At 40.3% G+C, this 24,292-nt stretch overlaps 1 long non-coding RNA gene across 3 annotated transcripts in view; it reads left to right on the plus strand.

Annotated features, from left to right (window-relative positions):
- LOC132539465 (uncharacterized) overlaps positions 1-24,292 on the plus strand; it is a 133,205-nt gene that overhangs the window by 89,981 nt on the left and 18,932 nt on the right. For 2 of the 3 annotated variants that reach the window (XR_009550775.1, XR_009550776.1), the window contains one exon: positions 17,896-17,931. This is a non-coding gene — a long non-coding RNA (uncharacterized LOC132539465). Of the gene's footprint in view, positions 1-10,936; positions 11,123-17,895; positions 17,932-24,292 lie in introns of all 3 variants that reach the window. The other variant, XR_009550774.1, reaches the window with a different exon arrangement.

The following is a 24,292-nucleotide window of genomic DNA, read 5'->3' on the forward strand; positions in this document are numbered from 1 at the left end:
TGTTGAGTGCTTGTTATTATAGTCATCTATCTGGGTTTAAGCCTCTGGTCCCCACCTGCAGGGGGGAAGCTTCAGGAGTGGTGAAGCAAAACTGCAGGTGTCTCTCTTTATTTCTCCCTCTTGCCCCCCCCCCATAGCTCAGTCTCTATCCAATAAACAAATAAATAAAATATTTCAAAATGAAAGAGAGAAAAGGGGACACTGTAACATTGCTCCACCATTCATGAGACTTGCCCTGTGCAGGTGTTCCTACCTGGTTGTCAGAGACCTGGATGTTGTCCTCACACAAAGTAAATTGTGGTCTACTGGGTGCACCATCTTCTGGCCCCTCTGTCATTGCATTATAACTACCACACCTCAGCCACCAGGCTTTCCCCCTTTTCCTTCACAAACTGTTAACTGCTCTCATAGTTCAGAAATTTATTACTGTTTTATTCAACTCGTGTGTTTGTTTTTCCTATCTACCATATGATAGCGAAATCACAGTGTTTATCTTTCTCTGCCTGGATTAGTGGGATATCTAGTCCTGAAACCTGATGGGGATGGGGGGGGGAACGCTTTTCCTAAAAATAAATCATAGGCTCAAGTTACCAAGATATATAAAAAATGTCAATTTATTTGACAATATAAATATAATAATATATTAATAGAATATATAAATATATATATTTTTTGCCTCCAGGATTATCACTGGGGCTCAGTACCAAATCCACTGTTCCCAGAGGCTATTTTTCCCCTTTTGTTGCTCTTGTTGGTTATCGTTGTTGTTAATGTTGTTGCCATTGCTGTTGTTGGACAGGACAGAGAGAAATGGAGAGAGGAGGGGAAGACAGAGAGGGGGAGAGAAAGATAGACACCTGCAGACCTGCTTCACCTCTTGCAAAGCGACCCCCCCGTGCAGGTGGGGAACCGGAGGCCCAAATTGGGATCCTTATGCCAGTGGTCCTTGCGCTTTGCGCCATGTGCACTTAACCCGCTGCACTACTGCCTGACCCCCTTTGACATGTTTTTCTTACCTTGGGAATGTCTTTAAATCAGTAAAGTAATTTTAATTTCTGCAAATCTATTGTATCAACTTGTGTGCCTATTTACATGGCTGCTGGAAGAGTTAAATTTTTAGGGAGTTTGCAATTTGGGGTGCAAATGCTATAACTATGTTTATGTCCTTACCATTTCTTGAGAAGGTGTCCTGTCTGAACCAAGTGAAATGCAAATCACACTCAAAATAGGAACGTGTCTGAAATTCACACATTCATACCACTCACGTACTTCCTGAACCATGGCTTTCCTCCAGTTTCTATTCCTGGCTACAACGTCAGCACACCCTCTTTGGAGGCTCCTTTCCTGCGGAGACCCTCGGCATTGTTCCTAACTAGTAGCAGACATGCTTTGTCCTTTCTGCATCACCCAGGGGGCCCTGGGTTCTTTCTAAATAGAAGTTTGTTAGTCCTCTCGTTCCCTTGCATGGGCCAAAGGGTGAGGAGGTTTTGGAATGAGGCCCAGCATGAGTGCAGCAGATCAGAGAGAGGAAAGGGACTCAAAAAATGGGGACATAAACTTGTCCATGTAGCTTTTTAACTTAAAAAATGACTTTTCTTTTTTAATTCAGGGAGAGATATCAATACAACACTCGCTCATATCTCCCAGTTCTGTTTTGTTTTTTCATTTAGCACTTTTCTCTCTTAAAAAAAATTTTTTTTTACTATATTTATTTATTGGGTAGAGATAGTCAGAAATTGAGAGGGCAGAGGAGAGAGAGAGACAGAGAGAGATCTGCAACACTGCTTTACCACTTGCAAAGCTTTCCCCCATGCAAGTGGGGACCAGGGGCTCCAACCTGGGTCCTTGTGCACTGTAACATGTGCACTCAACCAGGTGCACCACTGCACCAGCCCCAGCAATTTTCTCTTGCCTTGTTCTAAATATACTTTATCTTGGCAATCCCAATCCTTTACCAGACATCTGAATTAGCAGTTATTTATAAAGATATATATATATATATATATATATACATTACATATATTTCTAAAGTTAGCTATTGTGATGTAACAAATCAGCCCACTATTCACCTACTTAAAGTAGCAAGCACTCAGTAGCTCATAATTCTGTGGATGCCATAGATGATTCTTTTTCCTCCTTTCTTTCTTTCTCTGAACAGAAACTTGTTAGTCCTCTCTTCCTTTGCATGGGCCAGAGGGTGAGCAGGTTTCAAAATGAGGCCCAGCATGAGTACAGCAGATCAGAGAGAAGAGAGGGACTTCCTTTCCTTTCCTTTCCTTTCCTTTCCTTTCCTTTCCTTTCCTTTCCTTTCCTTTCCTTTCCTTTCCTTTCCTCCTTCCTTCCTTCCTTCCTTTCCCTTTCTTTCTTTCTTTCTTTCTTTCTTTCTTTCTTTCTTTCTTCCTTTCTTTCTTCCTTTCTTAGATTTATTTATTAATGATAAAGGAAAGAGAAAGAACCATAGCATCATTCTGGCACATGCAGTACTGAAGATTACATGCAAGTCCAGCACTCTAATCATTGTGCCACTTTCCAGGCTGTGACTTTGCTGCTCTTTGCTGTGCTCATTTACACAATCTGTGGTGAGCTGGTGATTTGGAGGCTGGCTGGTCTTGGTCCACCTTGCTCAGGTGTCTGGCTGACTAAGGCTTGGCTGCTCAGGACACCTCAGATTTCCTCCATGAGCCCTCTTACCTGTCAGTCAGCCAGCTTGAACCCCTTGACTTGCTAACCTTAGAGTTCTCACCAGAGTAAAAGCCAGAACAGCCTAATGAACACAGCTTTGCTTGATTCATATATGTTAGTTTCAATGTCTAAATCAAGTTACATGGTCAAGTCCAGATTCAAGGGATGGTAAAATCAAATCTACCTCTTAATGATCATCAACTCCATACTACATAGGGCATGTCTACAGGAATAGGGAGAAAACATAGGGCTCCTTTTTTCTTTTCTTTTCTTTTCTTTTATTTTATTTATTTATTTTTTTTGTCTACCATAAATGACAAGTTTATAAAAAAAAAAAAAAAAAAACCTGACATTTAAAAAAAATGATAAAGCATCTGCCAGGGGCTTAATGGCGGGAGTTTCTTTTTTATTTTAGTCTTAGGTGTTAATTGAGCGATGAGGCAAGTCCAGAAAAACAGATTCCTGTTCAGCAAACACATATCCCTACTTTGCTTTTTCAGATTATACACAGAGCCGTTGTGGTTGGACAGAAGGATGGTCACTGCAGCTGGATGGGCTGTGAGGACAGGCTGCACACATCAGAGCCTGCTTCTCTAGGTAGTTTAGCAAACCATTAACCTCCCACAGTGCAACCTAAAGGTGACAGAAAGCTAGTTTTCTTTCATTTTATTTTATTTTATTTTTGTAGTTGTTGTTGTTGTTGGATAGGACAGAGAGAAATGGAGAGAGATGGGGAAGACAAAGAGGGGGAGAGAAAGATAGACACCTGCAGACCTGCTTCAACCACCTGTGAAGCGACTCCCCTGCAGGTGGGAGCCGGGGACTCAAACCAGGATCCTTAAGTCGGTTCTTGCGCTTTGCACCACCTGTGCTTAACCCACTGCGCTACTGCCGGACTCCCAATGGTCTGGTTTTTAATGAGAGCAAGTACGTGCAGTCCTGTAGGAAACTATGTGTGCATGATTTAGTGAGTGGACAAACTTGGTGACAGAAAGAAAAAGCATTTAATAAAGACTCAACCTCTGGATAAAAATCAGAAAGTGAGACAGAATTGCTGAGGAACTGTCATAAAGTGACTGCATCCTCCAGGAGATGATAACTGAGGATTCTTCAAGCTGAGGAAGGTACCTTTTTCAATAGGCCCGGATATCAACACTACACTTTTATTTTGTTCTGTTTTTTTAATTTTATTTATTTATTTATTTATTTATTTTTCTATTTATTTTTTGCCTCCAGGGTTATTGCTGTAACTCACTGCCGGTGCTACAAATCCACTGCTCCTGAGACCTTTTTTTTCATTTTGGGGGGTGGGGGGTTGGATAGGACACAAAGATTGAGAGGGGAGGGGAAGATACAGAGGGAGAGAAAAAGATAAACTCCTGCAGACCTGCTTTACCACTTGTGAAGCGATGCCCTGCAGGTGAGGAGCTGGTGGCTCGAACCAAGTTCCTTGCCCAGGTCCTTGTGCTTTGTACTATGTGTGCTTAACCCAGTGTACCACTGCCCAACCCCCTTTTATTTTATTTTTGCAACCAGAGTTATCACTGTGGTTTGGTGCCTAAACAACTCCACTGTTTCCAGCAGCCTTTTCTTTTTTATAGAGGTTGAGAAACAGAGAGAAATAGGAAGGGGGAAGGAGAGACAACTGTAGCATCGCTCTTACACTTGTGAAGCCTTTCACCTCATGGTGGGGAGCAAGGTTTAGAACCCAAGTCCTGGATGAGTCACCACCTGATCCCTATGGTTTTTGTTGTTTGTTTTATTTCTTTTTTCTCCCTTCCCCATCTTCTCCTTTCTGAATGGGTTCTGTGGATTCTAGTTCTTAGATAATATTTGCCACTTCCCCCAAATGACCCTCACAAGTCAATGAATTGCAAGTAGGTAAGAGTTGTCAACTGACAACTATTGCTGCCCAGTGGGCACAGACAAAAAACACTTGTGTTACTGAAATGCAACATAATTAAGCTTTACTTGATATCTCCAGAGACAAAGCAAGGCTTAAGTGAGAGGAGTTTTTAGAGTGTTGTCTGAGTTTTTCACACAAATAGTTTTTCTTTAGTTTTGGAAAAGTCTGCAAGAGGCAATAAATGTTAAAAGGTGAGCACTGGAAGGATTGCTTAGAATATGCACTAGTCTTAGAAAGTGACCCTGGGCCCTTATGTCTTCCAAGAAAGAGCATGACCAAGGGCTTTATACACTGTGTCCACTCCTGTAGCACTCTACTTTTGTGCATTGGGACTCTGCATAGTGTTCTTTTGGATAAAAGTTTTCTGATGCTGAGATTGTATTGGGCTATGGAAAAGTCATCATGCACTTTCATATAGAAAACCATAGAAAGACTATGTCATGACTTCTCTGACAACCATATATATAAATTTCATCCAAGGTTAACACTGGGGCTTGGTGCTATACTATGCTCCCAGTAGCCATTATTTTATTTATTTATTTTTGTGGGCAGGACAGAGAGAAATTGTGAGAGAAGAGGGAGACAGGGAGAGAAAAAGATAAATACCTATAGACCTGTTTAACTACTTGTGAAGCATCCCCTCTAAAGGTGGGGAAGCTGGGGGTTCAGATCCTTGTATGTATCCTTAATGCTTCATACTATTTGCACTTAACAAGGTATGCCACTGCCCAGCCCCCACAAACCAGTATTTTGTAATTAAGGAACTAGAAGTTCAGGAACCTGTGAAAATGTGTTCAAGGTCACTGAGAATGTCAGGTACATGTGTCATCTCCATCTTTCTCTTCCTGCTATCTAAACTGGGTCACCTCTTTTTCAATAGATACTTGCTCATAAAATACCATAAGTGCTGCCAAAAGGTTTGACAAAGATTGGAAGGTGAAAATTGCTATTCTCATTTAGACAATTGCTCAAAATATGATGCGGGTTTTGACTTGGGCTTCTTGCTCTGTATCTTGCTTGGCTGGGTGACTTACTCCTTCCCTGACACAGCTTCCTCACTGCAAAATAGAGGCAGCAATGCTTAATAACTGAACTACAGTGCAAATTTTATAAATAAGCAAGTAACTATTATAGACTACTGCTATGATTACTGGTTTATAACTTTGACTGTAAAAAGTTAAAAAAAAAAAAAGAAAGAAAGAAAGAAAAAAAGAAAACTAGGCATTATAAAGGCCTCTACTAAAATGATTTGTCTCAGCACTTTCCGGAAAACAGAAAGTAATAATCCAAACAGTCCCCATTTATATGCTACATAACTTGAGTGCATGAAAGCATGATCAAAAGATAATTCTGTCTGCAAGCCATGTGATCAGATATGCCATGAGAACAAAGAAATGAGCAGTATCCAACCATCTGGAATCTTACAAAGCTTTGGGTGTGAAAGGATGGGTGCAGAAGAATTTACCTCCTATATCTTTTTGGAAAATTATTTATCTTTTCAATTACTCTGTTGCAGGGATCACCATCTTTTAGCTGGTAAATAGTACAAGAACTTCAGCTGGTCCTGAAACACCCTGCTTCCTATTTAAAAGCAGTTTCTAAATGTGGCAGCTCTCCCACTGCCTGATTAAAATGCCTTCTCAGAACAGCTTCAAATCCAACAAGGATGAATAGTTGCCAAATGGGCCCCTCTCTTTGCTAGGCCTGTAGATAATTTACTTCCAGTTAACAAGAATTGGCAATGCTAGCCAAAAGCTAGGCATCAGGAGGCTTTGGGTATTGGGTGAGGATTGTTCTGTGGTGCTCAAGTATGGAATGAGCACTCTGGCGGGGACTCCGATGATTCTACCAACAAATCTCACAACTGCATGTTGAGCAAAGTTACCTACAAGACAGACTAAGTGGTATCTGAGTGACATTAGTCTAGTGTATGCAGTGGTTTTTAGTTTTATTCATGACTGTGTCAAACCTTGAAACTCTGTTATAGTAGGTTTCCATTTAGAGATCAACAACTAAAAATAACCATAAGGTAATAGACTTGAAGTGGGATGTTTGTGTTTGGTTTTTTGACCTAATTACTGAATATCTTTCTTTGCTGGATCAGACTTTGGACCTTTGTTTCCTCATCTGTGAAACTGGCAGGGAGTTGGGGTGGGTGGATGGGCAGAAAATTAGTTTAAATAGGTCTAAAGTACTTCTCCTATATTAACAAGCTTCTTACTTTATGGCTAAAAAGACTACAACTTGCTTTTTTTTTTTTCCTTTGGATTATTTAAATTTGCCCTGTATTTCAAAGGCCCTTTAAGATTCAGAGTGTGTGTATCATGTTAAGTGAGATAAGTCAGAAACAAAAGGATGAATATGGGATGACCTTACTCATATACAGAAGTTGAAAAACAAGATCAGAAGGGAAAACATTAAGCAGAACTTGGACTGGTGTTGGTGTATTGCACCAAAGTAAAGGACTCTGGCATCGGGGGGAGGGTTCAGGTCTTGGAACATGATGGCATAGGAGGACCTATCGGGGGTTGTTTTGTTATGTGGAAATGTTATACATGTAGAAACTATTGTATTTTACTGTCAAATGTAAACCATTAACCCCCCCAATAAAGACATTTTTTTATTTGATTCCCCCCCAACTCCCCACCTGCAGGGAAATCGCTTCATAGGCAGTGAAGCAGGTCTACAGATGTCTGTCTTTCTCTCCCCCTCTCTATCTTCCCCTCCTCTCTCCATCTCTCTCTGTCCTGACAAGGACATCAATAACAACAACAATAATAACTACAACAATAATAAAAAGAACAACAACAAGGTCAACAAAAGGGAAATAAATAAATAAATTAGTCAAAAAAAAGAAATTTTTAAAAAAAGATTCAGAGTCTGTGGTCTATAGCATGTCAAGGAAATTTAGGGCTTGGACCAGTACCTGATTCAGTAAGGACTTAATTAGACTGCAGGAAACAGAACTCTACTGTGGTTTAAGAACCCAAAGGGAGGTGGGAGATAACTCCCCCACTAGACCACTACCAAGCGCATGCCTCTGGGTTAAGACCCCAACACCACAGGGAAGCACCATGGACCACACCATGGAGTTCCAAGAATGATGGGGGGGGGTTTCTTCTCTTCTCTTCCCCCCTGATTAAGAATGAAGCGGCCCTTGTAGGTTACTCAGTGGTGGCATTTTGTGTGTGGGAAGCCCTGAATACATTCCTTGAATATGGGAACAAAACAAAATTCAACAGCCACACATACACAAAAGCTTCTTCTCTAACTTACAGAACTCTGGTGGAAGGAAATCCACAGCAAATATTGTGGTTTTATAAAGGTGCCACCTAATTCAATCTAATGACTACAATACTAACCATTACAGCTACATCCCAGAAGCAAGGGGAAATACACAAGGAGGGGGACACCCTATGACAAGTAAATGTTATTCTATTTCTGAGCACATTGCCACAGCAAATAAAATTGGAATCTATTAATAGTTACCAAGATGAAAGGGAACCAACCAGTCAGCCCTGTTACAGTCAGTTATCTCAACTGGATTCATTGACTGAAGGTGGCTTTCTCAGGCCTGCACTGCTTTCTCTCAATTTTAAAGCTTGGTGGGCAAGGGTAGACAGATATGAACAAGGTCTTCTATTTTCCAACACCTTGAAGCCAAGAGAGGGTTTGAGAGGGGGAGGCATGTTTTCTTAACTTAGAATCCAGAGGATTATTTTCACAAGTGAAAAGCAATGAATGAATTTTTTTTTTTGCAGATGCCACTTGAATGAAATTGTTATTTTTGAATTATTTTAATAAAGTTATTGTTCAGTTTTGTCTAGGAAATAAACTAATTCCTACCTTCCAATCAACAGCTCTTATAAATAACTCTGTCCTTGCAATAAATAAGTCCCAGAGTTTATCCACAGAAAACAGGGAAGGCATACAATTTGTTTTCTTTATTTATTTATTGCCACCAGGATTATTCCTGGTACCTAGTGCCTGCACTAGAAATCCACTGCTCCTCCCTGTGCCCTGTCCGTGTCTCCCCCTCCCCCCCCAAAAAACTTTTTCTTTATTTTAAAAATAGTAGTTCATGGGAGTCGGGCAGTAGCGCAGCCGGTTAAGTGCAGGTGGCGCAAAGTGCAAGGACCAGCTAGAGGACCCCAGTTCAAGCCCCCAGCTCCCCACCTGAAGAGGAGTCGCTTCACAGGCGGTGAAACAGGTCTGCAGGTGTCGCTGTCTTTCTCTCCCCCTCTGTCTTCCCCTCCTTTCTCCATTTCTCTCTGTCCTATCCAACAACGGCGACATCAGTAACAACAACAATAACAACTACAACAATAAAACAATAAGGGCAACAAAAGGGAATAAATAAATATTTTTTAAAAAATAGTAGTTCACTTCAGGCGTAGAGTACTCACTAGAACAAAGGACTTACCGCTTGCAGCTCACTTTTAAGCTTTACTACTAAGAGTCCATAGGCTAGATTTCTCACTATGCTTTTTTTTTAATTTTATTTTTTAAAATAATTTTAGTTCAGCAGCCTGGAAAGTGACTCAGAGGATAAGGTGTTGATTCCTGGCATCAAATGTACCAGAGTGGTACTTCAGTTCTCTCTTCCCATTAATAAATAAATAAGGAGCTGGGCGGTAGCACAGCGGGTTAAGCACGCAAGGACTGGCGCATTGGCATATGGTCCCGGTTTGAGCCCCTTGTTCCCCACCTGCAAGAGTCTCCCATCACAGGCGGTGAAGCAGGTCTGCAGGTGTCTTTCTCTCCCCCTCTCTGTCTTCTCCTCCTCTCTCCATTTCTGTCTGTCCTATCCAATAATAATAAACAACAAGGGCAACAAAAGGGGAAAATGCCTAAAAGGCATGTAGGCTTTAAGAAATTAGGAACAAAACCCAGTGGAAAGGTAAGCCGTGTGGTAGCTGAAGCCAATTAAAAGAGAGCACTTCAGCTAAAAAATTCTGGGTTCATGTTTATGATAAAGTACTAGTTCTCACCTCTATAATTAAGTTTATTTATTTATTTTAGTGTTGTTTTTTTTTGCCTTCAGAGTTATCACTGGGATTCAGTGCCTACGCTAGGAATCCACTGCTCCTGAAGGCTATTTTTTCACTTTTGTTGACCTTGTTGCTTATCGTTGTTGTTACCTTTGCCGTCGTTGTTGTTGGATAGGACAGAGAAGAAGGGAAGACAGAGAGGGGGTGAGAAAGATAAACACCTGCAGACCTACTTAACCACCTGTGAAGCGACCCCCTTGCAGGTGGAGAGCCAGGGGCTCGAACAGGGCTCCTTATGCAGATCCTTGCGCTTTGCGCCATGTACGCTTAACCCGCTGCACCACCTCCCAGCCCCCCAGTTAATTTTATAGTGTTGGACCTGAGAGATAGCTTAGTCAGCTAGAGCACCAGCTTGCGTGCCTGAGACCTCAGAAGCTAAGATTCAACACCCAGTACCACCTTTTGCAAGAGTTGAGTAGTGTGCTCTGTCCATCTTTCTCCCTCCTTCCTGTCTCATTCTTTCACTAGATAAATCTTCAAAAAATAATTTTGTAGTGTCAACAGGGTATTATTATTATTATTATTATTATTATTATTATTACCAGAGCACTGCTCAGCTCTGGTACTAGGCATGAACCTGACACCTGAGCTTTAAGCATGAAAGTCTTTTTGTATAACCATTATGCTGTCTCTCCAGTCCAACAATGTTAGGTCTTGATGCTTAGATTACTTAGATATTTATTTAAGTACCAATCCAGATACCAACATGAGAGTCCTCTGTAGGTTAGACTAACATTTATTTTTATTAGTGATTTAGCAGTGATTTCCAGGATTATAAGATAATAGGGATATGGTTATACATCACTCTTACCACCAAAGTTTTGTCCCCCCTTCCCCAACGATAACCACTGTAGATTAGACTAACATTTAAATCACTAAGCTATGAATAAAGCAGGTTATTCTCAGTAACATGATGGATCTTTTCTAATAAATTGAAGAACCTATGAAAAGAAGAAGAAAAAACATTCCCTGTGACGAAGAACTTCTGTCTTCTGACTGCCCTGAATTACACTCTCAGTGACGATAGCATTAGTTTGTCCCTGAACTCCAGCCAGCCAACCCGCCCTACAGATTTCAGGCTTACCAGCCTCCACAACTGCATGAGCTCATTTTTTTAGAATCTCTCTAGATAGACAGGTAGGTAGAGAGATAGACATAGACATCACTGTGATTCCTATTACCTGGAGAGCCCTGACTAATAATACCCCATACCAACTTTTGATTCATGGATGTGAGCAAACAAGTCCATTCTGCTGCTTCTCATTTTATTTATTATTTATTTATTTATTGCCTCTAGGGTTATCCCTGGGACTTGATGCCTGCATTACGGAGCTTGGGGCTGGAACCGGGATCCTTGCGCTTTGTGCTATGTGTGCTTAACACGGTGTGCCACCACCCAAACCCCACTGCTTCTCATTTCTATGACCTATTCATTATAAATGGACTAATTAAAGCAGTCTGTCATATATCAGCAGTAAGAAGTGTAAGTTCTAGTATAAGATTGAGTTGAAATCACAGTACCAAGTTTATATTTTCTACATCAACCTCTTATCTCCCTGAACCTTAGTGTCTGTATCTGTAACATGTGTTATGATGTTGGTTTGAATGTAAAATAATGATAGTAATGACAGTGACCAAAAATACCTACTCTTTAAAAAGTACTTACTATATGCTATATGAACATAGATTCTCTTTTTCTTCCCATACAGAATTATACAGTAGACAGCCACAAGGAAATTGAGACTCACAGTGGAGGAACTTGTCCAAATTCATACAGCTGGCAAGTTGTAACCCACAAAGTAATGCTTGCATAGCACATGTAAATACTCCTGGCCTATAATGAAAACATTAATGTAAAGAGACATAGGCATCATATGTTCATAGCTACATTATTCACAATAGCCAAAATGTAGATGCAGGGAGCTGGCGGTGGTGCAGCAGGTTAAGCACATATGGCAGGAAGCCCATGGACTGGCGTAAGGATCCCAGTTTGAGCCCCCAGCTCCCCCACTGTGGGCGGGGGTCACTTCACAAGCAGTGAAGCAGGTCTGCAGGTGTCTATCTTTCTCTCCCCCTCTCTGTCTTCCCCTCTCGATTTCTCTCTGTCCTATCCAACAACAACAGTAATGACAACAATAGCAACATTGGCAAAAAAATGGAAAAAATGGCCTTCAGGAGCAGTGGATTTGTAGAGCAAGCATTGAGCCCCAGGATAACCCTGGAGAAAAAAAAATGTGAAAGCAACCTAAATACCCACTGACAGATGATTGATAAAAAAAAAATTATGGGACAGGATATGAGGGCTATGACATCTGTCACCCCATTGATCTCCAGGGTTGATTCGGCTGATCTGACTGGCTAGACGGGTATCCCCTTCCTCCCTCACCACTCCATGTGCATCCCTCCCAAAGCTGTGCACTGGGTGAAGAGGATGGCAGTGGTGTACCTGGTTAAGCACACACATTACAGTGTGTAAGGATGCAGGTTCAAGCTCCTAGGCCCCACCTGCAGGGGGAAGCTTCACAAATGGTGAAGCAGTGCTATGGATGTCTGTCTCTCTCCTCCTCCCATCTCAATTTCTCTCTGTTTCTATCCAATAATAAAAAGTAAAAATATATTTTTTAAAAAGAAAGAAATGGAGGGAGGGAGGGAGGGAGAGAGAGAGAGAGAGAGAGAGAGAGAGAGAACGGAAACATAAATTTGAAAAAGAAAAACTAATCAACCTGTCTCTAAGACCTTAGGAGAACTACGGTGGTTACTGCTAGGAGTAGAGCATGTGGGGACACAGAACTTTGGTGGTGGGAATTATGTAGAACTATACTCCTATTATCTAATAATCTTGTGAATCACTAATAAAAATTAGAAATATGTAATGCTGGAAGTTATCACACACACACACACAAAGAATGAATGAATGAATGAATGAATGAATGAATGAATGAATGAATGAATGAAAAGACTCTTAATCCATGCCTAGCACAGAACACATGTTCAATACTTATTTCCTATCATTTCCCTCTTCTACTGCCTTTTTAAAAAAATTACTCAGCTATTTCTGCTAAGGTCAGAACTAGTGAAAGCAGCAAAATGTCGCACTGTTCAGTTTATAGCTTATATGCAGTCAGGAATCTGTCCCCAAGGTGAGTAATTCTGTAACTTCCTTGCCAGAAACTGATCTGAAACTAGACATTCACTGCAGCATCTTGGTCACCTCACTGTTCACTTCTGCCAGTGAGCACCAATCCACTGGGTACAAACACTATCTAGACTACTGAGTTTATCCTCAGAGCCAATCCCCAACTGGTGTATTTGAATACCTGCCTTCTGGTCTCCATTTTCATAAAGGGGTTTAACAAGTGAGAAGAAAGAATGGCTTGGTGTTGCCCAGAAAACAAGCTGTCTTTTTGTTATTTGAATATGTTGGTATAGGAGCCATGGGGAGAGGCCCATGAAGAATCCTCTCTCTGCACCTTCTTATTTCATTTTGGGATCACTAAGGAGATCTGTTCCATTAGCTTGTAGAGGACATTTAAGGATTTTTAAGTGGTTCCTTGGCAAGAGAGAAAGAGACAGACAGAGAGAGAGAGAGAGAGAGAGTTGTTCTATGACAAACTATAGACACTGTGTCTGCAGCAATTTATCTTCACAATGGGCATCCTTACAACATCAATACCCCCAAATGTAATATCACCTTCTTGAAAATTCTTTTCAAATGAGAATGCTGATGTTGGTACCAAAGCATTCTATAATTCCAGGGGAAGAGGATTATTTAAGAGTTCCTTTTAATTGGTATTAACCCATTATATCCCTGTTGGGATATAAGTTGGGGATCAGTTTAAATAATTTAAAGTTTGACAATATTTAACAAAAACTGGTCTGATTATAGATGATTACTTTGGGCTTCCAGTATAAATGCTAAGATAAGCACCAGCATTTTTAAGTTGTTGCTGTAAAATATAGCTTTGGAAAAGCAATTTAAAATTTTAAGATTCCAGTTATGCATTTTATGGTCTGATGCACACATGTAGATATGGGTGTAAAACTATACTCCTGAAATTTATAATTTTGTAAACCAGTGTTAAATTAATAAAAATAATGATAAAATAGAATTATTATTTACTTTTAAAGGACCAGGGATTGGCAAAACAAAAGACGAAATCTTTGAATTGGAAAACTATAAAATTAAGATGGAGTGAGAGCCCAGCAATAGTGCAGCAGGTTAAGTGCACATGGCTCAAAGCACAAGGACCAGCTTAAGGATCCCGGTTTGAGCCCCCACCTGCAGGGGGGTCACTTCACAGGCAGTGAAGCAGGTCTGCAGGTGTCTATCTCTCTATCTCTCTCCTCCTCTCTGTCTTCCTGTCCTCTCTCAGTTTCTCTCTGTCCTATCCAACAACAGTGACAGCAATAACAACAATGATAAACAACAGAGACAACAAAAAGGAAAAAATGGCTTCCAGGAGCAGTGGATTCATAATGCGGGAACAGAGCCCCAGCAATAACCCTAGGGGCAAAAAAAAAAAAAAAAAGAAAAAAAGATGGAGCCCTAGCACAGCAGTTTATGTAACAACAGAGTTTCATACTTTCCACTTTGTCATGCCTGAAAATCCAGTAGTCTCAAATTCCACCCCTGGCACCATTGTAAGCAGTACTCTGATAAGTAAACAGTAAATAAGCAAATAAAATTAAGATGATGCTAAAGTCCAAATGGAAAAATGAAAACAAAATTAAGGTAGTATAAGAAGTGGAATCATATGAGAAAAAAAGGGAACTGGCAAAAAAAAAAAAAAAAAAACCTTCAAATAACAACAATGACATAGCCAGCAGGGCAGAGATGGGAAAGTAGTTATGAGGAACTTATATGGGCAGGCAGGCTTTCCTCCTAAAAGGATTCTTTCCAAGACCAACCCATGAGGTAAGTTTGATTATGTATTCACCTATGTCCACTTCTTCCAATGTTCATTCATTCTATACTTACTTATTTTGCTAAGACCTAAAATTCAATGGTAGTAGTTAAACAGGGTGGATCCTTTACACTTTAGAATCTAGTAGTAGTAGATTGTGTTGAGAGCACAGATACTAAACTAATGATCACACACAAGACAGATGAGATTGGGCATTTTCAGGGTGGTATAGCCATAGACCACATCAAATCAATCGTTACATTGTTATGAAGGAAAAGTTTAGGGTACTATAAAATTACATAGTAGCCATTGGTTGTGTGTCTGTGGGAATGTGGAGTAGACATAGACTTTATAGGAAGACTTTTCTGTAGACACATGAAAAAAATATTAGGAAGTTATTGATATAAAATAGGGGTGGAAGTGGATGCCAAGTTCCTAAAACAGGAAGGCTTTAATGCATTTGAGGAACTAAATAAGGTTATGGCTGGAGTTCCAGCCCCTGCTCCCCACCTATACCCTTCACAGGCAGTGAAGCAGGTCTGCAGGTGTCTGTCTTTCTCCTCCCCCACCCCTGTCTTCCCCATCTCTCTCCATTTCTCTCTGTCCTATCCAACAAGGACAACATCAATAACAACAACAATAATAACTACAACAACAATAAAAACAAGGGCAACAAAAAGGAAATTAAAAAAAAGAAAAGAAAAGAATTATAGTGGTTCAGGTGGTGGCACAGTGGATAAAGCATTGGATTCTCAACCATCAGGTCCCGAGTTTGATCCCCGGCAGCTCATGTACCAGAGTGACGGCTGGTTCTTTCTCTCCTCCTATCTTTTTCATGAATAAATAAATAAATTATTTTTAAAAAATTCTAGTCTTGTACAGAACTCTGGTGGTGGTAAGGGTGTGGAATTATACCCCTATTATCTTATAATTTTGTAGACCAATATTAAATCACTAATAAAATTTTTAAGAAGAAGAATTCTGCTCTTGCTAGTAGAGTCTAAGCTTTGTGTGAGGGCTGTGTTGGTTCTCAAAGCACAGTAAGAAAGACAAAAACATCACTGTAATCAATAGAAAAGTTTCTTAGCTGATCTTTCTCCTCACGTAACAAGTAAAGGTTAAGAAGAAATTTGTTCTTTTTTTTCGCCTCCATGGGTATCATGGGAGTATGGTGTATGTGGGATATAGTGCGAGCACTACAAATCTACTTCTCCTAGAGGCCATTTTTTACTCCCCCCCCCCCTTTTTTAAAAAGAAATTAAGAGAGGGCAGGGGAAAGGAGAAGGAGAGAAAGATAAGACACTTGCAGACCTGTTTCACTGTTCATGAAGCAGACCCCCTGCAGTTGGGGAACAAGGCTCAAACCTGGGTCCTTGTTTACAGTAATGTATACGCTTAGCCGGGTGCAACCACCACCTGGCCCCCAGTTGTTCTTTATCCTAGGAACAATAAAGTTTGTTTTCTTCACAGAACTTGCAAAAAAAAAAAGTTTCACTTATCTATTTACTTTTTTAAAAGATTATTGGAAGTTGGGTGGTAGCGCAGCGGGTTAAGCGCACGTGGCACAAAGCTCAAGAACCCGCGCAAGGACCAGGGTAAGGATCCCGATTTGAGCCCCCAGCTCCCCACCTGCAGGGTAGTCATTTCAGAGGCGGTGAAGCTGGTCTGCAGGTGTTATCTTTCCCCCTCTGTGTCTCCCCTCCTCTCTCTCGATTTCTCTCTGTCCCATCCAACAACGACATCAACAACAATAATAATAACCACAAGGCTAAAACAACAAGAACAACAAAAGGGAATAAATATTTTTTTAAAAAATACATAAATAAAATGTATTTCTAATATCTTACAAGTGGAGGGAGATTATTACTGCAAATGCATGTTTTTTCCCTAAAGAACTGGCACATACAGTCCAAAATGACTTTCCCACCTACAATTTTTACAAGTATCAGAGAAATCTTAGTAACACTTGCCTTCTTAGTAAGTTTTTTTCCCCAAGCTATGCCACACCTAAGGTATTTGACACCTGGGACAAATCAGTTTTTAACACCTTCTTGCTACATAGAGCAAGGTTATTTTTAGTATTTCTCATGTAATAGTCAGAAATGTTACTTCTAGTTTTTCTCATTAGGATTATAACAGTGTTTTAGATAAAAGAAGAAATTTTAGTTTAAAAACACTACTTTAAATTCAGGAAAGTCTTTTATGCATAAACATAGTAAATGATGATATTCACATTGTGCATTTTGCATTCTTTATCAGTATTTAAAAATTAAATACAAATAGAACACACAAGTGATCATAAGAATATCAGAAATGGGAGTCGGCGGTAGCGCAGCAGGTTAAGCGCACATGGCGCAGAGTGCAGAGGCGGTTGTCAGGATCCCCAGCTCCCCATCTGCAAGATGTCGCTTCACAAGCGGTGAAGCAGGTCTGCAGGTGTCTATCTTTCTCTCCTCCTCTCTGTCTTCCCCTCCTCTCTCCATTTTTCTCTGTCCTATCCAACAACAACAACAGCTATGGCAACAATAACAACTGCAACAAGCACAACGAGGGCAACAAAATGAGGAAAATAGCCTCCAGGAGCAGTGGATTCGTGATGCAGGCACCGAGAGCCAGCAATAACCCTGGAGGCAAAAAAAAAAAAAATTTTTTTTCCATATGTCTGTTGGTCTTTTGGATCTTTTCTTTGGTGAATATTCTATTCCTTTCTTCTCACCCTATTGGATAGGGTCTTTTGGATTGTTTCTTTTTCTTTTTTTTGCTGAGCTCTTTGTATATTTTGGTTATTAGCCTTTTGTCTGATGTATGGTATATAATAATAATCTCCTATCCTATAAGGAACCTCTTTGGGTGAAGACATCTTTTGTAGTGCAGAAATTTTTCAATGTAATATAGGTCCATGGGGTTATTTTTTATTTTGTCTTCCTTGCAATTGGGTTTGTATCATTGAAGTTACCTCTAAAATTTATATAGAAACAAGTGCTGCCAATATTTTCCTCTATGTATTTGATAGTTTCTGGCCTAACAACTAGGTTATTAATCCATTAGGAGTTTATTTTTGTGTGTGGTGAAATGTAGTGGTTCAGTTTTATTCTTCTGCACATTTCAACCCTATTTCCCCAACATCATTTATTGAACAGACTCTGCTATTTCCAATTAATAGTTTGGGCTCCTTTGGCAAAAATTAGATGACCAAAGGTGTGTGGTCGTATTTCTGGCCTCTCTATTCTATTCCACTGGCCAGTGTGTCTATTTTTGTTCCAATACCAAGCAGTTTTGTTTACAATGGCCCTATAATATAGCTTGAGATGTAGGAGTGTGATGACTTCAATTTTGTTCTTTTTTTCCTCAGGATCATTTTGGCTATTCTAGATGTTTACTGTCACAGGTAACTATTTGTCACTTCTGTTCTATTCTCTTAAAAAAAAATTAGTGTGGTTGTATGGAAAACTGGGAAATGTTATGCATGTACAAACTGTTGTATTTACTTACTGTCAACTGTAAAACATTAATCCTCCAGTAAAAAATAAATTTTAAAAAACGAACAAGGAAAACCATGTTTGGTGTGTGTGTGGGGGGGGTGCTGGTGGTGGTGCACCTGATTAAGTGCACATAATACTAACTGCAAGGACCCAGGTTTCTTCACAAGCAGTGAAGCAGGTCTACAGGTTTTTCTTTTTTTCCCTCTCCCTCTCTATCCCCACTTCTCTTCTCAATTTCTCTCTGAATGAATAAACTGTACTCTCAAAGTTCTTTAAAAAATTTAGTCGGGGAGTTGGGCGGTAGCACAAAGGGTTAAGTGCATGTAGTGCAAAGCACAAGGGCTGGCATAAGGATCCCAGTTGGAGCCCCCGGATCCCCACTAGCAGGGGGATGGCATCACAAGCGGTGAAGCAGGTCTTCAGGTGTCTGTCTTTCTCTCCCCCTCTCTGTCTTCCCTTCCTCTCTCCATTTCTCTCTGTCCTATCCAACAATGATGACAACATCAATAACTACAATAATAAAACAACAATGGCAACTAAAGGGAATAAATAAATGAATAAATAAATTTTTAAAGATGTTTTTGATGAGACCTTGATGGGGATTGCACAAAATTTGTGTATGGCTCTGTGTAGAATACTCATTTTGATGATGGTAATTCTTCCAGTCGATGAACATGGAATATCTTTCCACTTCTCTGTATCTTTTTCTGTTTCCTTGAACAGTGATTCATAATTTTCCACATACAAGTCTTCCACTTCTTCTATTCAGTTTACTCCTAGATATTTTATTATTTTAGCTGATATAGTGAATTGGACTGATATCTGGACTACTTCTGACTTAGTGTTTGCATAAAAGAATGTCGCTGACTGGGAGTCGGGCAGTAGCGCAGCGGGTTAAGCGCATGTGGTGCAATGCGCAAGGACTGGCGTAAGGATCCTGGTTCAAGCCCCCTGCTCCCCATGCAGGGGAGTTGCTTCACAGGTGGTGAAGCAGGTCTGTAGGTGTCTATATTTCTCTCCCCCTCTCTGTCTTCCCCTCCTCTCTCCATTTCTCTCTGTCCTATCTAACAATGACTACATCAATAATAACAAGGGCAACAAAAGGGAAAATAAATAAATAAATATAAAAGAATTTTTAAAAAGGAATGTCACTGACTTTCATGTGTTAATTTTGTAGCCTGATGCCTTCCTATGTTGCCTGATAATTCCAGGAGATTCCTGCTGGATTCTTTAAGGCTTTTTTATGTAATATTTTGTACCCCCTTCTCAAAAATTAGGTGTCCATAGGTGTGGAGGGCTATTTTTTTCTTATCAGTTGCTCTATTTTTCCCTCCATTTTTTACAATACTCATCGATGAATTCTTCATCTGACAATAGTTCTATTATATCCCAGTAGAGAGAAATGTTTATTCTGATCTACTGCAGTCCTTCCAGTGCTGGTTACTTGGGGAAGGCATCTCATTATGAGAGACCTCTGGTTTTGCTTTTTTAAATTATTATTATTACGTTATTGAACTGGTATAATGTTAGAGTAAGTTAGAGTATTTCTGAAAACCATTCCTGTAATGAAGGCTACCTACATATAGAACCAGTAAGATCCACAGAAACATATCACAAACATACATAAAAAGAAAGGGGGAGATGTCGGGAAATTGTGAGGATGTGGTTGAGCTTGGCAGGGCTTGAACATGAGGGGTGTCTCTATCCTGTTAGTCTCTCTTTCTTCTGAGGGGTTGAGAAAGGAAGGACAGTAGTAACCCCAAAGGTGTGCCTCATCCTATCAGACTCCCTGCCTCAAAAAGCACCCCACATTCCTGATACTATGGCTATTAGATAAAAAGAAAGGGGGAGATGTCGGGCATTAAGCCAGCCCCTCCCCACATTCCATCCTGCGTTGCTGATAGTATGTATGGCCTATTTACATAATCATTGTTTTGCCTGAAAGATTTCCCACCCATTCCTTTGATCTATCTTCTTTCTACCTCGAGACCCGCCCTGCCTGCATTAATCCCACCAGTTAAAACCCTAGAAACAGTTGCTAAGGAAGTTCCCAGCATGCCTTTTTCCTTTCTCCACCCCCTTTTCATAGCAATTTCCATTTCCAACTTGCCACTTCCTGTTTTATCCTATAAAAGTCACTTCTGTTTCTGGTTTCTCTCTTTCTGTGTCTCGACCTGGAAGAAGGCAGGCGTGCAGACAGGGAGGTGGACGCCGGCCATTGCAGTTTGGCGCCTCATGGCTTAACCTGCTGTGCTCACACCCAACTCTGAGGCTCCCACATGAATAAAGAATTGTATTACCATGCCACCATGAGTTCTTGGTCTCTCTCCTGCGATGCAAGCCCGGCAAAAATCACATGTTACTAACTCTATTCTCTTTACTCCAAAAGCCCATCCATGGCTACTGCAACAAATAAATCAGACATAGAGAAGGCATGGTGCAGGAGATGTTGAAACAGAAAGAGACCAATTATGGTTAAAATATCTGCCTTCTGCAAAGTTTACAAGTTCATTTGGCTAAATGAATGCATTAGTATGACCTCTCCTTCCCAGCTCCATGGAGAGGGGTGATGCACCCAAAGACCATGGCATGAAATATGCATCTTACATAATGCAAATGAAAGAGAAAAAAATCATTCCTTCCCCAAGCAAAATGAGATAACAAAGGCTGCTAAGATACTATTCAGATTTTTTTGTTTATTTTCCCTTTTCTTGCCCTTGTTTTTTTATCATCGTAGTTATTATTGTTGTTGTTATTGATGTCATTGTTGTTAGATAGGACAGAGAGAAATGGAGAGAGGAGAGGAAGACAGAGAGGGGGAAAGAAAGATAGACACCTGCAGACCTGCTTCACCACCTGTGAAGTGACTCCCCTGCAGGTGGGGAACCGGGGGCTTGAACCGGGATCTCTGGTCGTTGTGCTTGGTGCCACATGTGCTTAACCCGCTGTGCTACCACCCAAATCCCCTAATCAGATTTTAAAAGTTCATTTGGTACTAAGAAAATAATTCTTTAAAATTCCCAGAAAGTGGAAGGAGAAGGGGTGCATAAAGGAAAGAATATTGTTTTTCATGAAAGGAAAAATAATGACTCATGAAAAAAATATATATGAGACTTATGTATTCTGGAGAGGAAAGATGCCTTATAAATTAGAAAATGATTAGAAAACTATTTGCTGTAGGTTTATATGACTCTAGTGGTCACAAGCTTGCAAAAACATAGGTCATGGGAGTCAGGTGGTAGCGCAGCCAGATAAGTGCACTTGGCACAAAGAACAAGGACCAGCATAAGGGTCCTGGTTTGAGCCCTCGGCTCCCCACCTGCACGGAAGTCACTTCACAAGCGGTGAAGCAGGTCTGCAGGTGTCTATCTTCCTCTTCCCTTCTCTATCTTCCCCTCCTCTCTCCATATCTCTCTGCCCTATCCAACAACAATGACATCAGTAACAACAACAATAACTACAACAACAATAAAAAGGGCAACAAAAGGGAAAATAAATAAATAATACATATATATATAAACATAGGTCATATTAAATACAAAAGTAGGTTTTATTTGCTCTATAAGGTATCCTTAATAAAAAAAAAATGAGGGGGGGAGTCGGACAGTAGCACAGCGGGTTAAATGTACCTGTCATGAAGTGCAAGGACCTGCATAAGGATCCCAGTTCAAGCCCTGGCTCCCCATCTGCATGGGAGTCTCTTCACAGGCGGTGATGTAGCTCTGCAGGTGTCTATCTTTCTCTCCCCTGTCTTCCCCTCCTCTCTCTATTTCTCTCTGTCCTATCCAACAACGATGACATCAATAACTACAACAATAAAACAACAAGGGCAACAAAAGGGAAAATAAATAAATTTTTTTTTTAATTTTTTTAAGTAAGAGGGAGAGAACCAAAGTAAATTTGACTCACAATCCCCTGCACCACCATAAGCCAGAGCTGACTAGTGCTCTGGTTTTTTAAAAAAAACAAAAACATTGATTCAAAACTCAGCATTCTGGCCACACTGACCTTCATTTCTCTACAATAAGGGAAGGCAACAATTGCATCTTTCAAAGAAAGTACATGAACCCCCATGAACACAATCCTCATCACTTAAACAACCATACAAGGCTTTTGGTTGGACTGGGGAGACAGGATGATGGTTATGCAAAAGATTTTCATTTCATGCCTGAAGCTCTGAGTTCTCAGGCTCAATTCCCAGTACCACCATAAACCAGAGATGAGCTGTATCTCACTCAATAAAATAAGATAAATTATTATAAAAGAAAAACCAAAGACCTTTGGTTTAGGTTATTTTCCCCTAATATAAATGTTTATTCATTTATATTAGTGGTTTAATAATGATTTACAAAATTTTAAGATTCCAAGAGTGTAGTATCACACACTTCATCCATCAGCACAGTTTTGTACCCCCTACCCTTGCTTCTCTCCCCAAGGATAACCATCATAGTTTTCACAAAGTATTAGCAACAGTTTGGCTACTATTTTTTTGTTGTTGTTTTACAAATTCATGTGTTTCAGTTCTTTATATTGTACATATGAATGAAATCATCTGGGAGCTGCCCTTCACATAAATGTAGGTCATTTTGTAACAGGTAGAAACTATACCATAAGAGTCCTTGAAACACACACACACACACACACACACACACACACACACACACACGAAGGATAAAATTCTTTGACTTTACCTTCCCACCCCCAGTTTTTTTTCTTCCAGGGTTATTTCTGGGGTTTGGTGCCTGCACTACGAATCCACTGCCCCTGTAGGCCATTTTTCCCATTTTGTTGCCCTTGTTATGGTTATTATTGCTATTGTTGTTCGTTAAGACAGAGAGAAATCAAGAGAGGAGGGGAAGACAGAGAGGAGGAGAGAAAGATAGACACCTGCAGACCTTCTTCGCTTCTCCAAATGTTTTTTTAAATGTAGAGCTAGAGGGTGGTAGCACCATTATCATGCAAACTTTTATGCCTGAGACTGCAGAATGTCAAATTCAATCCCAGGCACCACTATAATCCATAAACTAAAGCTGAAAAGTATTCTAGTGAAAGGAAGAAGGAGGAGAAGGAGAAAAAGAGAAAGAAAAAAGAATAACAAGAGTCAGGGATGAACTCAAGGCCTCTTATATACAAGATACTGCTGAACTACCCTATGAAAATAATTTTTCCTTCCTTCCTTCCTTCCTTCTTTCCTTCCTTCCTTCCTTCCTTCCTTCCTTCTTTCCTTTCCTTTTTGATTTAGTAAGAGAGGCAGAAAAAAAAAGAGGGAAGGACAGTATAGATACCACAGCACTGCTCCACCATTCATTAAACGCCCCTGTTGCCTTCCATGATGTTCCCTTGTAGTGCTAGGGCTCAAATCCAGGCTTTCATACATGATAAAGCAAGTGTTCTAAATTGTCTACACACACACACACACACACACACACACACACTCACATGCCCCCCAGTCATTATTTTATTTTTTACCTGAGCACTGCTCACAATGGTGTACAGAATTGAAGCTGAGACCTGGAGCCTTGGGTATCAGAGTCTCTTTGTTATAACCATTATGTTATCTCCCCTACCCCCACCCCCACTCCCCAGGTCATTCTTAAAATAGTGTGTGTGGTGGAGGACATTCAAATATAAAAGTAAAAAATTTTAATATGTAAAATTCAGGCAAGATACTATGTGTTATAAGAAAAATAGCAACAATCTCCAATATGTGAAGAAAACAAATCAGAAGAAAGTTGCTCAACTTGGATGAAATATAATATGCAATATTTTAATTTTAATTCACATGAGAAACATGGCAAATACCTGAGTAGTATTCCATTGTGTATATATACCACAACTTACTCATCCACTCATCTGTTGTTGAACACCTGGGTCGCTTCCAGGTCTTGGCTATTATAAATTGTGCTGCTATTAACATAGGTATGCACAAACCTTTTTTTATATATATTTATTTATCCCCTTTTGTTGCCCTTGTTTTATTATTGTTGTTATTTATGTCGTTGTTGGATAGGACAGAGAGAAATGGAGAGAGGAGGGGAAGACAGAGAGGAGGAGAGAAAGATAGACACCTGCAGACTTGCTTCACCACCTGTGAAGCGACTCCCTTGCAGGTGGGGAGGCAGGGGCTCAAACACCTCCTGCCGGTCCTTGAGCTTTGTGCCACATGTGCTTAACTCACTGCGCTACCTAGCACCCAATTCCCGGTATACACAAATCTTTTTGAGTGGGTGTGTTTGATTCCTTAGGATATACCCCCAGAAGAGGAAT

Source organism: Erinaceus europaeus, chromosome 7 (assembly GCF_950295315.1).
Source record: "Erinaceus europaeus chromosome 7, mEriEur2.1, whole genome shotgun sequence".
In the NCBI taxonomy this organism is placed as follows: Eukaryota; Metazoa; Chordata; class Mammalia; order Eulipotyphla; family Erinaceidae; genus Erinaceus; species Erinaceus europaeus.